The sequence below is a fragment of the Rhineura floridana genome, chromosome 3, assembly GCF_030035675.1.
Source record: "Rhineura floridana isolate rRhiFlo1 chromosome 3, rRhiFlo1.hap2, whole genome shotgun sequence".
Taxonomy (NCBI): Eukaryota; Metazoa; Chordata; class Lepidosauria; order Squamata; family Rhineuridae; genus Rhineura; species Rhineura floridana.
The window spans coordinates 57,086,933-57,104,624 of NC_084482.1; the positions used below are offsets into that span (position 1 = coordinate 57,086,933).

At 41.7% G+C, this 17,692-nt stretch overlaps 1 long non-coding RNA gene across 1 annotated transcript; it reads left to right on the plus strand.

Moving 5' to 3' along the window:
• The first annotated feature begins 1,314 nt into the window (after nucleotides 1-1,314).
• Nucleotides 1,315-3,987, plus strand: LOC133379887 (uncharacterized). Its single transcript, XR_009761296.1, has 3 exons — nucleotides 1,315-1,496; nucleotides 2,696-2,748; nucleotides 3,104-3,987. It is a non-coding gene; the product is annotated as an uncharacterized LOC133379887 (long non-coding RNA).
• Nucleotides 3,988-17,692: the final 13,705 nt, after the last annotated feature.

Consider the following 17,692-nt stretch of genomic DNA (forward strand, 5'->3'; position numbering starts at 1 on the left):
AAAGCAAGAGGTCGGAGGACTTGCTGGTAGTAGGCTAAGCCATCTGACCCTGCCCTACTGGCCCTGGTTACAATGGTGTTTTAGCTGTAATAGTTAAGAGACATAAGGTTTGGGATTATTGGCAAGTACAAGTGATTTGGTAGTTAATGCTGTGTAAGATGTCAGAAAAGCAGAGTCATCAAAACATTTGGAAAAGGAATAACATGAATTCCATCTATCTAAATAATATCTCATAAATAAAGTCTACATTTTCCATGTGGCATCATTATCAGAAAGAAAAATAATGTGCTTATTAATCATGTGTTATATCAGGGGTTCCCAAACTTTGGTCTGTGAACCACCAGTGGTCCATGAACTTCATTCAAGTGGTCTGCAGCATGTCTGTGGATATGTGGTTGAAGGGAGACAGCACATCTATCACATTAAATATATTGATTTTTAATTGTATTTGTGTTGCTTCTTTTATTTCTTATATTGTATTTTATTGTACTACAGTCTATGGAATTCAAATATAATACAATATATAAGCAATAAAATGCAATTAAAAATCATGCAGCATCAAGCACAGCACATTACAATTGTTACAATGGGCAGGAAAATCATTAAGTGGTCTACCAAGATCACCAGTAATTTTCAAGTGGTCCATGGGAGGAAAAGTTTGGGAACCATGGTGTTATACCAATGTAGTCTCAAGACCACAGTTTTAAGACCACAGTTGATCAAGGAGCAAATCCCACTGAACTCAAATTTGTGCTGTATATTGTCAAGTTTTTCTTACAACCTCTGTCATTGCTGTTTAGATCTCAAGTGTAGTTAGGAAGATTAGTGAAAGATTGTAACTCATGTCTAAAAGTGTATGGTGGTACAATAATTGGCTAAGACTGCACACTGCATCTGTAACGCTGGTCAAACTAGCAGGTGACCTTATTGTACTTACATTTTATAGGATATAGCAGACAGTTTTAAAGTAGCTTAACATTAGTTCTAAAGAGTGGGGGGAAGATCAGCCATGTGTCTTAGTATAAGTCTAGTGTATAAAACATTTCTAATGTATGAAGATGCCACCATTTGACCTTGTATGTATTTATATGTTAGTGATATATTTCATTACTTCTTCATGGTTTGAATAAAAACTACGGCAGTGAGGCAGGTTGTACAGCCAAGACTCTGTTTGCACATTATATTTTATATGCAGTTATTGGCCCAAACCTTTATATGAAACCACACCAAAAAAAAAAAAACAGGTAGAGATGCATCATATGCAGGTAACTAATGAACAACAGCAAATTACCCACTGTCTCATTTGTGTATTCCAGACCTGTGGCCCTTGAGTTATATGTGGCCTGTAGGTTCTTCTGGGCCTACCCTGGCCTCTTCAAAATGCTGCGGCCCCAATTTTGGTTTGCAGTCTTCAGTTTTGTTTTAGCCCTGAACATGCACCCAAGAAAGAGCAAACTGGTGTTGAATCTAGAGTTGGAAGGGAGAAAGAAGCTAAGGTAACAGTGGCCTGGTTGGTTCATACAGCATCAGTATATTGTGATTATGAATTTTGGATGCATGATGGCAGCTACAGGGAAAGAGGAAGATGGTGATATCCTAATTTAATCTGGGCGTGGGGAGGGAGTTACATGAACAGGGAGGGTTTGTATGTGAGAAGCTACCTAGCCAATGTCCTCATTCTGAGCAGAAGCAAGAAGTGGTGGTAATGATCAAACATGCATGGTACTCCTGTTACACCCCTCATTTTCCCCCCTGAGCAAGCACCTCTGTGCAGCTAATCCCCTTCCAACAAACACACATGGAGGGAGGGACAGATGAGGTCCCTGATTGACATTTCCTATGGGTCAACGGACATCCAAGGTTCTGCATCCCTGGTGTAGTCAGTAAAAGAACATATACACAGGCTTATCATGGGGAGGGGAGGGTGCCCACCATATTGTGCCTTTTCTCATATAATCAAGATCACATGACCCAGCCATTCCAGTCAACAGTACTTGCATATACCACAGCCATCCATTGTTTACAAAAGTCTGATGGTCAATGATAGGGCCGTCAGGTGGCAACAGGTTTATGTGATTCCTCTTGCTTGCATCTCTCACTCTTCACCATCCTAACTAGTTCTCTCTCATCTCCACTTTAAAAGCCTGATTCACTCTTTTGTCAGTGCAGAAAGGCACATTCTGTTCCTCCTCCCTGCCACTCCACATCTGTTGCACACAGAATTGTTGCCATCTTCATTCTGCTTCCATGATTTGATTTTCCTGTCAGTGCTGGTTGGAAGCTGAAATGGCAAAGGGAAGCTCTTCCCGACTCTGGCTGTCATCATTGGCCCTCAGAAGCCCCGTCTTGAGATTGCGTGTCCTGTTCTTCAGCTGCTGTTGCTAGCTATTACCTCGACATGTCTGCTGTGGCATAGGGGAAATGTAACAATCCTCATTAGCAGTTTTGCATTGTTGTGCATTAGCTGAAACATCAAAATAGCTGACTTTTGTACTAACCAGCGGCACTTTGGAAGCCAGTCACATCACGGCTAGTTTATGTACCATCAGTTTGCACACAGTGCACGATCATATTGGTTTTAGAACTCTGAACTGTTCTAATAATGTTTGAATAAGAAATACCTCAGAGTTTATATGTCTAGTTTTGAAACTGATGAAGCAAACTGTCTGGTTCAGCACTCTTTTTTTCCCTTTAGGTCATCAGCAAGTGGATTTAAACTGAATGAACAATGTTGACTGCATTCCTCTTGTGAGTAGCAGAAAACAAAATTTTTGCTAAACTGTAAAACCCTGCTGAAGTGATTGTTCCAGAAAAGTATAGTGGTGGCTGGGAATAGTCAAACAGACTGTTTCTGTGGCTTTTTGGCCTGCTGGCTTTTATATTTTTTGTGGAGAGCTTGCTGTGCAGAAGGGAGGGAGGAACCTTTAGAAGAATAAATCACACTCCTCTCAGTATTCTCAGACATTTACCTCACAGATAAAATATGATCAGTGTGCAGAGCTGAGAACACTTGTAAAATATTTTTAGAAAAAATCCTGGCATGCAAGAATACAGTGTTACTTACCCTTTTAACACATCTCCCTGTCCTTGTTTTTACTTTCAGATTTGACCAACAGGCTCTGTTTTGTTTGGATTGCTGTAGGTGACTTTGAACATCAAGCCCCCCAGTTCAGAAATCTGATAAACCAATAGGCTGACCTCATTCTTAAAATGTAAGCCCCATAGGAAAACAGTACTCCTTTCTCTTACAAAAGGGATTCAATCTAGGGCGTTGCTGAACTATTTAGTAGGGTATATTAGTTGCTACCCTCCTCCAGGGTTCACTGAGTGAGCACTAAGGGCCAGTCCATAAAGTATATGCAATTTATCATGACTGTGAAGCAGATTTGTGGCAAAGGAATGACTGAGCAATGGTTAAAAGAGGCCAAATGTGAGAAGACAGGAAGTTTTTTAAAAGGCCCTTAAAGGGATTACATTCTTTTTGGATGGTCCCAAAATGCTGGGCTGATATTAGGCCCTGTTTACGTCATGCGCATGGAATATGAGAATAAATCCTTTCTCTGCTCTGTTTTCACCATCTTAGTAAGATGCTGGGCAGGGTTCAGGGTGGACAGAGGGAAAATCTGTAGAAAAAGCAGTGCTGTAGTAGAAGGGGATCATGGGAAAAGTGCAGCTCCAAGACTTTTTTGTTCAAAGAATGAAAAATGGTATTGTTTGCTGGAGCACTAGAACAACTGATGCCCATCCACTGACCTTAGGATGGTATACGTGGGTTCGGGATACCCCACTTAATCTTCATAGTAGCCTGATGAAGTTAGGCCAGGTTCAGACAGTGGTTGGTTCAAGGTCACCCACATACTTCATGACTGATCAGGGATTTGAATCCAGGTCTCCCCAGCCAAAGTACAACATGCTAACCCAGGAGCAGCCAACATGGTGTCCTCTAGATGTAGCTGGGACTCCAGCCAGCATGGTTAACAGGGGTGATGGAAGTTGTAGTCCAACATCTGGAGGGCACCATGTTGGCTACTCCTGTGCTAGCCACTACACTGCCCTTTGCCCACTCACTATTCTGATTGCCAGCTGATCCTAATAAAGTGGGTTTTATGATCCGTACCTTTGTTCTCTGTGTATATGCATATTGTATCAACACAGTTGCTTACATTTTGGACTCTCCTTGGTATCCGTTTATGGATCTCTTTAGGGATGTAGCTATGGGGACTGTGATAATGAGCTCTTCCACCAATATTTACTACTTTGTCACTGAGAAAAAGTTAGTAATTGCTTCACAGACAGATCCTCATAACTGCGGTTGCATAAATCCTTTGGTTTACCTCCATCCCTAGTGATTCTATTCTTATCCTGTAAATTGGCTCCCTCAGGAATTTGGAAGAGGAATTTGTGGGGTGGGCCCATACCTCAGTGGTAGAGCATACAGAAGGTCCCAGGTTCAGTCCCTGGTATCTCCAGTTAAAAAGGTCAGGTGACAAGATTCCTTTCTGCGTGAGAGCCTGAAGTACTGCCAGTCAGAGCAGATAATATTGTGCTTGGTGTGTGCTAGTCTGACCTGGACCTGGTACTGTATAAGTCAGCTGTCTATGAACCTAAGACTGTTGTGTTCAACCTGCAAATCATGAAGCAGAATGAGAATGGAATTACGAATCTGCCCAGCTATCTGCCTCATGAAGATGGCTGTGGCTATGTGGCTCAGGTGACTGCTATTTGCTGTTAGTTACACAAACCCAAGTGCCATCGTAATTTTGTGAGCAGCCTATAGAAATCAACAGAGCCCTCTTGTGCATTTTTCCATTTGCCAGAACAAGGGAGCTTAATTTGAGCAGCGCATCATTAGGAGGAGGCTCACGTCGCACACTGAATTTCAAATTGTCTTTTCTGGAAACAACAAGCTGCTCTGGGAAGAATCTAGTTCTGGATGACACTGGAGAGAGTGTCACTCTCGGCTTTTCACATCAGAGCCCTTTTAGCCTTTTGTTGGATGCTGCAGTTTGTTTTCATTATGACAGCCAGAGCCGTATACTTTCTGTTCATTGACAGAAATATTATGTTAAATTTTTACTATCGTCCTCCTTTCTTCCCAGTTCCATTTCTAGATTATGATTTTTTTCTGTCTACTTTTATGGATAGAGTAGAACTAAAACGTGCTGCTCAGACTGTATCACATCATCTTTTTTTGTTGTTGAAACATTTAATGCAAATTATAAAGAAACGTAGGGCTTGAAACAAAGGGTTGGATCCAGGTAAGTCCTGCTCAGAGTAGACCCATTAAAGGTAATGGGCATGACTTAGGTTCATTAATTTCATGGGTCTACTCTGAGTAGGACTTAGTCGGCTACAACCCAAAATGTTGCAGTATGGAGTGCATCTGCTCAATGTTGCATAGAATCACAGAATAGTAGAGTTGGAAGGGGCCTATAAGGCCATCAAGTCCAACCCCCTGCTCTATGCAGGAATCCAAGCTACATTTGACAGGTGGCTGTCTAGCTGCCTCTTGAATGCCTCCAGTGTTGGAGAGCCCACCACCTCCCTAGGTAATTAGTTCCACTGTCATACTGCTCTAACAGGAAGTTTTTTCTGATGTTCAGCCGAAATCTGGCTTCCTGTAACTTGAACCCATTCTTCTGTGTCCTGTACCCTGGGATTGTCGAGAAGAGATTCTGGTCCTCCTCTGTGCGACAACCTTCTAAGAATTTGAACAGTGCTATCATATCTCCCCTCAGTCTTCTCTTCTCAAGGTTAAACAAGCCCGGTTCTTTCAGTCTCTCTTTATAGGGCTTTGTTTCCAGTCCCTTGATCATCATCATTGCCTTCCTCTGAACCTGTTCCAGTTTGTCTGCATCCTTCTTGAAGAGTGGTATCCAGAACTGGATGTAGCACTCAGGATGAAATTTAACCAGTGCCAAATAGAGGGGAACTAGTACTTCACGTGATTTGGATACTACACTTTTGTTAATGCAGCCTAAAATAGCATTTGCCTTTTTTGCAGCCACATCACTCTGTTGGCTCATATCCAGCTTGTTATCAACAACAGTTCCAAGATCCTTCTTGCATGTAGTATTGCTGAGCCAAGTATCCCCCATCTTATAACTGTGCATTTGGTTCCTTTATCCTAGGTGTAGAACTTTGCACTTATCTCTGTTCAATTTCATTCTGCTGTTTTTATGCTCCAGCCTACCAAGATCCCTTTGAATTTTTTTCTGTCTTTCAGAGTATTAGCTATCCCTCCCAATTTTGTATCATCTACAGATCTGATAAACATTCCCTGCACCTCCTCATCCAAGTCATTAATAAAAATATTGAAGAGTATTGGGCCCAGGATCAAGCCCTGTGCTACCCTGCTTGTTACCTTCCCCCAGTTTGAGAAGGAACCATTGATAAGCACTCTTGAAGTATGATTCTGCAGCCAACTGTGGATCCACCTGAAAGTTGTTCCATCCAGCCCACATTTAGCTAGCTTGCTAATCAGAATATCATGGGGCACTCTGTCAAAAACTTTGTTGAAACTGAGATATATCATGTCCACAGCAGTCCCAAAGTCTACCAGGGAGGTTACCTGATCAAAAAATGAGATAAGAGTACTCAGGCAGGATTTGTTCTTGATAAATCCATCTTGGCTTCTAGTAATTACTTCATTGTTTTTAAAAGTACTTACAGATTGACTGCTTTATAATCTGCTCCAGGCTGACTGGTCTGTAGTTCCTAGGTTCATCCTTTTTGCCTTTTTTGAAGATTGGGACAACATTAGCACTCCTCCAGTTATCCGGCACTTCACCCATCCTCCATGATTTTGCAAAGATAATAGATAGTGGTTCTGAGAGTTCTTAATTACTCTGGATGCAGTTAATCAGGCTCCAGAGATTCAAACTAGTTCAAAGTATTTAGATATTCCTTGACCACTTGTTTATTAGTCTCAAGCTGCAATCCTGCCCTTTCAACTTGTACTTCACATTTGCCAAGAGGGTCATAGTTGTAGACCTTCTTTTGGGAGAAGAATGAGCCAGAGTAGGAATTGAGCACTTCTGCCTTTTCTCTGAGTAGCTGAACTACAATTTCTTTTACTATGGATGCACCTGAAGAAAGCTTTATTGTTGCTTTTAGCATCCCTCACTAACGTCAGCTCATTCTCAGCTTTAGCCAATCCCTGCAATTCTGTGCTATCTGGTTTTACTCTTCCTTTGTAGTCTGGCTTTTCTTCCACTTCCTGTATGTGTCCTTTTTTGTTTTCAGGTCAACTCAAAGCTTTTTGTGAAGCCCCACTGATTACTTCTGCTGTCTTCCATTTTTTTCATTGTTGGAATTGTTTGCAAGTGTGCCTTTAGAATTTATTTTTCAGCCCTTCCGTCCCGTCCCGACCCCCCCACCCCACCCCACCCCCACCCCCACCCCATTCCTGTCCCCTCTTAACAGTCTGGTGTTGCCAGTGAGGTACCTGTGGGTGCAGCAGGCCCATGATAACCTCCCCTGGTACCTGTGAGGCATCTGTACTCTGCCTCTTCTCTCTTTCCCCCTTGTGGAAGTAGGAAGGAAACATTCATAGCCTTAAAAGGTACATAGAGGTGAGGAAGGATGTGAAAAAGGGTATTACTCTTTCCCACTTCCTGTTTCAACTCTATGAACTTTTCAAGGCTGAGCTCAGGAGTCAGGCAGCAAGGAGAGAAAGGACCCTGCAAAAAGACTTAAAGAGATAGACGGGTAGGTTTGTGGGAATGGGGGCACGAACTCAGTGTGAGTTGGAGGGGGGGAAGGAAAGGAGTGGAGCTGCCTGTATGTGTTTACCTCTCTCTGGGGGGTTTCTGTGTTTTATTTATTTTTTTTCCTGGCTCTGGGTCTATGAGTCATGAGAGGGAGAGTTTGCCTTCTATAAAATTAGTGTTTTTATGACTGGCCACATGCCTACTAGATCAATTATTTTGTAAATGGACACCTCCTGGCAACCATGTTATAATAGTGTCCACTATAAGCTCTCAAAATTCTACATGCACCCATGGCTCCCAGAAGGTTGGCGACTTTGAGCATTATTTATCACTGGACTGTTTTCAAAGTGTTTAATATTTTGGGGGGCACTTTTGTAAATCTTGAGGGTCCAAGCCTGCAGAGCTGATACCTCCCTCATGTGTGGGTGTGGTGCCATTTGGGCTACAATAAGGCAATGTCAGTAGCAGCCTGAACACTGAAAATAGAGGGAATTATAATCTTCATGCAAAATACTTTTTTTTACACTATCTAACATTTTTTTTTCTAAACTCAGGTTCCACATTCAATCCCTGCCCTGCATCTCCACTTAAAAGATTTAAGATGGATTGCAGAGCTGGAAAAGATTCCTGCATCTGATCTTGGAAAAAACCCTACTACTACTAAATTTTAGACAATCCTGGGGTTGATTCAGCCAATGGTGTGATTTAGTATAAGTCAGCTTTCTATTTATATGTTGCTGTTAATATTAATCATAGTTAGGGTGGTGAGATGCAAAAGAGGATGAGGCTGTTGTATACAGAAGAGGGAATTTCAGCAGATGCAGCTTACATGACAAGCTACACCTGTTGAAATTCCCTCTTGGAAACAATTCTTAAAGGTGCAGGAGCCCTGCCTTCTTTTTCACCCAGGCACCCTAGTCCTTCTCCACATTAATGTAGCTGAGGTTTGGGATGTTAAATAAGGTAGGGAATAGAATTTGCTTGAAAACGTCATAAATACTGTTTGGCAATTTTAAATAACTCTTAAAAAAATGTTGTACGTGATAATCTAACATAGTTCAAACAAGTTATGTCCCTCACTCAATAGGAAAAAGAGTCCTATTTAAGGTAATATTGTGATTCCAGACACTGGCTTTTTCAACTGATTGTAGTACTTTTGCAGATAACTGGCATGCTGGGATGTTGGTTACCTGCAAGCCAGATATTAATTGTGCCAAATTCCAGACCCTATACTGATAGTTGCAGCTCCAAAACTGATGGTTGCAAAGGACCATTGGGAGGGTGTATGCGCAGGAGTGGAACTGGAATCTACTGCACAAAACTAGAAATAGTAGCTCAAAAGCCCATGACAATATGAAGTACTTCCTGTTTTCCTTCCAGTTTTGTAGGCAGCTACTGTTGCTGGGGAAGCTGACATCTAGGAGCGCCCTTAGCAATTAAGGCAGAAGCCAGTATGGACACGCTTTCCCTTGTGTGTCACTAAACTCATTATGTTGGCAGTCAAACAGGCAATAAAAGCTGGGCAAGCGTCTCCCATTCCTCTGTAATGGAGTCACTGCAAGGAGGAGCATTAGGATTAGGAAGAGAAGCCTAGAGAGATTCTTTTCTTTTTACCTTCCCATTGATTCAAATCTCAAAGGTGTAACCTTGTTGAGTCCATTGCAGCACCAGCTCCAGTAGAGTGAGTGTGCCAGAAGCTCTCATGGGCCAGAGCTCAGTTTCATACATGCATGATCTGTTATCCTAATTTAGCAGATTAGACAAACACCCACACATGGGTGCAGAGGGGGGAAATGTTGCCAGCACCGAGAGCGTAAAGGCCATGAAATGCAAGGAAGCAGGAGGTCTCTAACCTTGCTGTGCAGCACCAAAATTTATTCAAGTAGCTTCATTATTGCACTTACTCTCAGCCAAGCTAATTTAGCATAGAGCATAAGGTTACTTTCCCACTAGAAGTGTTACATTAACATAGCATAGCTGCCTTGGAGAGGTATGCTCACTACATCCCACCCCACCTTTACAGTAATGTGGCCCTTATAGCTCAGTGGTAGAAAATCTACTTTGCATGTAGAAGGTTCCTGGTTCAATTGCTGGCATCTCTAGGTAGGGCTGAGAAAACCTCTTGCATGAAGCCCTGGAGAGAGGCTGCCAGTTATTGTAGACAGTACTGAGCTAGATGAACCCAGTGGTTGGTCTGACTTGGAATTAGGAAGCTTCCTATGTTTTTGACTTTTACCTGGCAAAACTTCAATGGATGCCACATTCTTGACATGAAGAAAGCTCCATCTCTTGAATTTCTGCCTACCAGACAGCTGTTAAAGGCACAGGAGCTCTGCCAGTCCTAGTCCCATCCTATGCTTTAACTCAGTGCTGCACTTATCCTGTCCTTCAGTCCTTTTAGTCAGCACTATCACTTTGCTGCAAACACAAATGACCTGCATGCTTCTCAGGTTCAGGTTTGCTAGTAACCAGAAGAACCAGAAAAGCTGCCAGATCAGGGTCCAGAAGACAGCAGAGGAGGACTTTACCCCCTGTGTTTTTAAACAGGTCTGTAGGACAGACATTCTTATTGGGTGAACCTTTCAAAGGCAATTAACTCCAGAGTGCTCAGTGCCCAAACTGTGCTGTGAACAGGAAATGGGGAGGTCGCAACATTTTGTGAAGTATAATCTCAGCTGGATTGTAGGATGAGAAGTTTAGGATGCAAGTTTATCTGTCTGTGTTATTTATGTAAAAGTTCATTCACTCTTCCGGCTTTGATGCTGCAGAAAAATAGAGGATTTCTGCTCCCCCCACCACCTAAAATGGAATATTAATGGTTTCATGATGTTTTTAGTAGCATAACATGTTCTTCACATAATATTAGTGCATTAGTGGTGGATTTATTCTGCTTTATTAGTTGTCCTTGGATGCTTCCCTAGTGTTACCACATTATTTGTCTCCAGAGGGGCAACCGTGCAACAAAAGAAGTATAACCCCCCAAAATATGTGTGGTATAGAAAGTGACTGGATTTCAGCAAGAAGTTACAGGATATGCACTGCATGGAAATGAAGCAGTATGACTGCCCCAAAATGTCTGCAGGTGCAAATAGTATTGAAAGTGGGATTGCGTATGACTGCCCTGAAAGCATCACAAGCACAAATAATAATGAATGCACAATGAAAAGGATGTATGGAGGGGCCCTTGAACTGAGAGGTCCTCCAATCATCACTATATTGATTGACAGGTGCTGCTAGCCCACTGGGACACACATTTCTATTTTGTTCCTCTCTCTGTTCCCCTCATTGTAGAATTGATAGCTTTAAAACAAGCTGAGCCCATTTCTGTGCCTTAAAGAGCAGTACAATGTTATTAGAGATGGGTGTACCTGTCAATTTCACTTACTCAGTTTCCCATTTTTCCAATCTTAAGTTCAGTTCTCCACATTTCCACTTCATTGCAATATTTCAAAAGTCCTCATTAATATTGATCAACACCAATAAACATACTGCAATTTTTCTGACATGCATATTTTTTGAAAGCATTGTTCCCTAATATAATGCATTTTTGTATGTTATTTTCACTGATCTATGCATTTTCATCCACATTATTTAGCTGACAAACTGCAGAGAAAAAGAGTGGGTTGGGGTGGGTTAGGTTTCTTACTGTTATGGTTTTAAATTTTAATGTTTTAATGTATTGTTTTATCTTGTACGTCGCCCAGAGTGGCTGGACAACCCAGCCAGATGGGCGACTAATAAATTAAATTAAATAAATAATAAATAAATAAGAAGGGCAGATTTCAAAGGATGGATGTATTTCAGTTCATGTATTGTTTTGGAATATACAAATTAGGTAGATTCACCTTTAAATGTGTATTGAATCAGATTTCTCTCCATCTCTAGATATTGTGTAGAAAATATTAAGAAGAGGAAGCACTTCCTAGCATGAAGATAAAGGGCCAGTCAAGACTGATAATTCTACCGCACTGTGGATATTAGAATAGTCTTAAGTTGCTCTTCGGTATTGAGTTTAGCTGCTACCTTTTCCTAACAGGGTTTTTTCCCCTGTGTATTTAACAGCAGCATCACAAGTAGAAAGTCATCATGTGAAAGCAATTAATCTGGAAAAGCTACAGCTGCTGGATTTGTATTTATTATGCCTGTCATTCATGTGTTTGGCCTGTTTTTCAAACACTCATACCTTTTAATGAGCTAAAACTCTGATAGCTTACTCCCACACCTGCTCTGTCCTTAAAACTGGAGTTCTGCTTCCTAGTGGATGGGAGGGAACTACACTGGTCTTGTAGTTTTTAAAGGCACAGCCTCTGCCTCCATCTTAACACTTGGCAAGCCTATTAATAGCATACTATGAGGGTGGTACTTTCTTTTGGCAGGGCTCCTGGGTCTTTTAACAGCTATTTCAGGTAGAGCTATTCCTGGCACACGGATGCAGTGATGGGGGGGGGGGAGGGCTGGGAGAGAGAAAGTTTATTTGCTACATTTCTTGTCACACAGTTGTGACACTACATCCTCTTAGGGCAGGGGCAGGGAGCCTGTGGCCCTCCAGAAGTTGTTGGGACTACAACTCCCATCATCCCCGCCTGTCTGCCATGTTGGCTCGGGCTGATAGGAGTTGGAGTCTCACAACATCAAGAGGGCCACAGGTTCCCTATTCATATCCTAGAGACAAGCTGGATTGCAGAGGCTTGTGGATCTCATTCTTTCCCCTTAGAAAGGAAAGTTTAAAGCTAACTTGTTTTAGTTATTTTAATAGCACTGCCATAACAACCCGCACCCAGTCTCACACAGGCTAAATAAAATAAATAAATAAATGTATGCTGCCCTTCCTCCCAGAAGGAACCCAGGGCGGTAAACAAAAACACTAAAAGCACTTTAAAACATCTTTTAAAAATATTAAAACAAAACATTTTAAAAACATCTTTAAAAACATGCTTAAAAAACAGTTCCAACACAGATGCAGATTGGATAAGGTCTCTACTTAAAAGGCTTGTTGAAAGAGGAAAGTCTTCTGTAGGCGCTGAAAAGATAATAGAGATGGCGCCTGCCTAATATTCTAAGGGGAGGGAATTCCACTGGGTAGGTGCTGCCACACTAAAGGTCCGTTTCCTATGTTATGCAGAATGGACCTCCTGATAAGATGGTATCTTCAGGAGGCCCTCACCTGCAGAGCGCAGTGATTGGCTGGGTATATAAAGGGTAAGGCGGTCTTTCAGGTATCCTGGTCCCAAGCTGTATAGGGCTTTATAAACCAAAACTAGAACCTTGAACTTGTTACAGAATTTGTCACAAAAGGCTTTTAATAACGTGAACAACTCAATGCAACAGGACAAAAGTCTTGTCTGAAAGCTTACCAGGGACACAGCTCAGTGGTAGAGCATGCAGAATCCCTGGCATCTCTAGGTAAGCCTGGGAAAGTCCCCTGCCTGAAACCCTGGAGAGCTGCTGCTAGTCAGCTCAATATGGAGCTAGATGGACCAATGGTCCGTTTGTCAATGGTAGCTTCCTGTATGTTCCAGGGGCCTAGACAAGATTCTCGGGAAACAAGCAGCCTCATGGCTGGAGGCCTAAAGGTCAAGTCAAATGGGGTTGAAAAACTTGTTCCAGATCTCTCCTCATTTCTTCATCCATTTCACCCCCTCACCATTATGCATTTCCTCCTCCTCCTCCTTTTCTGTGCAGTGCTACTCTCTGTCTGTTTGAAGAATGCATTTCTTCTCCATTTTAATGTTGCACTAATTTTTTCTGTATCCTTTGCGTGGCAGAGAGAGGTTCACAGTGTGTGTTAACAGTGACCCTGGTGCCATCTTGTCTGACTGCCTTTTTCAACTGTGAAGTTGACCAAAAAAAAGGCACAAAGATAAATGCTTCACCCAGTCAGTGTCATCTAGGAATAGATAGAGGCCCATGACAGAGTTCTAAAATAAGTGGATGTAGAGTTGTCCTGGGCTTTTAACTAAATTTGAAAGACTAGAAATTTAAAATTGGTTGTTTCATTGAAGCAAAACCAATAAAACAGTCTTGTGGCACAGCACACATTTATTATGCTCTAAGCTTATATCTGGAAACAATAACCAGTTACTTTAATGACTATTTGTATTCTTTTCAATGGTGTGTTATAGTCATCATAGAAATATGTTTACAAATTAAATACATGGTGCAAGCCACCAAATATTCTCCTTTTCTGCATTAGAAAAGAAGTTAACAGTGTCAGAACTGAATGTAGGATGCACCAACAGAGAACTTTAAAAAAATCAATGTGGCTGCATTACACAGAACTCAAATAGCCTAGTGTAGAAGTAACAGTTCTGAAATATATAATTTACCATAAACAGACTGTTCATATTCTTCAACAATAGGCTGTTCTGTGAACTGCTTTGAGGCATAAGAAGAATCAGAGGTCAGTGGATTGCTTGCTCCTGTGTCTGGGAGTATAAGTAATATTAAATCTGTGTGTCTTGAAAAACAACAGTACTTGGTGACTAGATACAAAAGGGAGTCAGGGCACCTATATCTTTAACAGCTGTGTAGAACAGGGAATTTCCACAGGTGCAGTTTGTCCGCGGCATTGGTTGAGATTTCCCTCTTTCCTTTTAACTATTAAAGGTAGAGAAATGCTGTCTTTACATTTGAGCACCGGACACATATTTTGTCATAATGGGGGGGGGAATCTCCCTCTCCCATCATAAATGCCAGCTAAAGAAGCTAATGAGCTGAATAGGCAGTTCAAAATCTGCTCAGTTACTAGCATTTCCATCTTGTGATGTCCAGTGCCACCTGGCGTTTGACTTAGTGAAAAGCAGTGGGATGTGGACCATTGTTTCTCAAGCACCATCTTGTGTTCCTTGCACAGAACGCCAAGCTCAGAAACGTCGTGTACAGCTCTGCTGACAAGCATTTTTCTTTTGTGCAAGGAGAGTGGGGGAACAACAACGCTTACTTCTTGGCATTTGCCCCTTTTTGCACGATAGGATTTTCAAGCAGTGTCAGAACTGAATGCTGTAACTCTTTGAAGCTCTAAATTCAAAACATACTTCTGAGTAGTATTTGATTTCTTTTTGAATTATTTCTTGCCTCGTGTCTTTAAAAAAACAGCAGTGATAAGTCACATTGTTTCAACCTCAATTGCTTACACAGCATGTCCAAATAATCTAGAGTTCATCATATGCATCAGGGGTGGGGAATCATTCTCAGCCTGAGGGCCATATTCCCTCATGGGAAACCTTCCAGGGGCCATATGTGAGGAGTAGGTGGGTGCAAAGGCAAAAATGGGCAGAGGAATGGATTTGACTCTTACTTTTGGACAGGAGGCTCTACTCCAGTCACCCCAAAGTTAGAGGTTTGTACTTTCACTGTCTCCATCCTGGCAAGCAAGAGGCATTATAGCAGTTCCAGAATGCATTCCAGCCAACCAAAAGCACTCAAAGAGGGAGCAGAGCAGGGCTGGTGAACGGGGAACGGTACTGAGGGCCAGGTAGAGAGGTCTGCAGGGGTACATTTGGACCCCAGATCTAAGCCCTAACTCTAATAGGCACACAATTGCCGTGAGGGTTTTTTGAGCTACCGCTGGACTCACAATGGGTCATATGGAGGCACTGTTTGTGTGGGACAATGTATGCAATTGTCCTCTCATGATTCTTCAGATGGCAAGATAAATGATTGTTTTTATTTGTGTTAACAAGCCGTCTAAATAATTCACTTCCATGAGGCTCTTTAGAACAGGGACCATTAATTGTAAAGGACTCTTTAAGGCTGATTTGACAACCCTAGATTTAGCTTAATGTGTAAGGGACACTTGCAACTCCAAAGGATAACCCATCTATGCTTTCTGTTTATAAATATATGTACTGGTTCTGCATTCCTATGCCTTTAAGAACAGCCTCACATAAAGAAATTTAGCAGTTTTACATTTTTCCTGGCCTGAAAGTTAATAGTCTGAAAATATATTTTCCCATCCTTAGTTGTTTTGAAAAATCTCACCATAACTCTGAAACTGTCTGACCTTTCCATACTTAAGAGGGCAGGTGGGATTTTTCTTCCAGTGTAGGTCATTTGACTGCTGAGCTTAGGTACCTGAAAGTTATTCTTCACTGTGTGGGTCCCATGTAGGTCCGAATCAGCCCAGATAAACTTGCACTTCTGGAGCCTTGCAATTTGGTCTTGTGACCATGTACAGAGTTCTACCATGAAAGTCCAAGCAACTGAGCAGTGAGCAACCTTTATTCAAAGGGTGTTTTGCCTCAGAACTCCTCCTTTTACTGAGCCCCAGCCATTTATTGCTTCTGGGTGGGTGGGTAAGATCTGATTGAGAAGCAGCTGGTTAAAACAACAGAGAAATGTAACTCAGCCCAGCCAATGCTCTTTAAATGATGAGTTGTGGGATAAAGTGAGGTTGTGACAGTTCACTTCTCTCTTCTGCAAAATGGTTCCGCTCGAGTGTGCTGCAGATAGTTATCACTAGCACAAACCGTTTTCAGCAAAATGGGGAACTGACAGTATATTTCATGAAGATTCCTGCTGCTTTCCCTTTGGCAGCCATGCCGCTTTTGCAGTTCAGCAGAACAGAAGGGAAAGTGCTTATCTCTAGTGGGCTAGAAAGTGAATCTGAGGTCTGTGGGAGGACTGTGGTTTCATTCATGTGTGGCTTCCAGTGCCAGCTTTTCTTCATTCCTTGGGGAGCACTGTCTGTGAGCCTAAAAAATGTGGGGTATATAGCCACTTTATGTATATGTAGTGGCTTCAGAATGAATTAAATGTGGCAAACAGCATGTAAGCTTTGTAGGTTTTGCCACCAGATCACACATGTGTAGGGTCAGTCTTGATTCTAACTCAAAAGTAAACAAGATGGGACAAAGTTATTCTTCATGTCTGTGTTGGTTATGGCGTGGTTATTAATACTCATAGGGCAAAAGGTCCCTACTTTTATTATAGGCCAGGGGTTCCCAAACTGTGGTCCGTGAGCTTCATTCCAATGGTCTGTGGTATGTTGGTATTAAATATTCATATTGACTTTTAACAGTATTTTTATTCTTTTTCATATTTTAAGTCTATGGAATGCAAATTGCAATATGATAAAATACAATATAAGAAATAAAAGAAGCAATAAAAATACAATTAAAAATCATAGAGCAGCCTTTCCCAACATTTGGGTCCCCGTATATTGCTGGACTACAGCTCCCATCAGCCGCAGCCAGCAAGGCTAATGGTCAGCAATGATGGGAATTGTAGTCCAGCAACATCTGTGGACCCAAAGGCTGGGAAAGGCTGTCGCAGAGCATCTCACACAGTGCATTACAGTTGCTACTACAGGCAGAAAAAGCATTGGTCTCTACCAAGGCCATCAGCAATTTTCAATCGGTCTTTTGGGGAAAAAAGTTTGGAAACTGCTGCGATAGGCAAAAAGATCCCTCATGTTAACTACATTGTTGCAAAACAAGCAAATGTCCACAGTTGAAGCTTCTCCAAGGATGGTGATGGCAAAAATAGGAAAAGATTTACCAACTGATTTTTTTTTTTTTGCTAGTTGTGGAGTTGTTTGAAGGAGCCTCTAGTTATAATATGTGTGGACTATTTCCTTATTTATGGGGTGTGTGGGGATTGCACATGAGTAAGGGCAAGGCCTTGTATCATCTGGCCATCAAATACCAGTGTTTATAGTGCTTCAGTTATGTCAAACAGAGGGAAATTGTGTTTCTGAGGAAAGTCTGTAGGTGTGAATGAGTGCTAATGTACCACTAAAAAGTTGGTAAAATTACCATTAAATGAGGGTGACTGTAGGCTTGAGTTTTCCATATGCTACTTTTAATCTCCTGGGAATACGTATATGTGGTGTGATGGCACAAGGATATTGTTAGGGCTTGTTGACATGTTATATATCAGGAATGCAAATCACATGTATTAACAAATGTGATTTCTCTCCACTGAATAGGAACCACTATAAATAAGCTTGCAGAACTATATGGGATTGTAACCCTCTCATG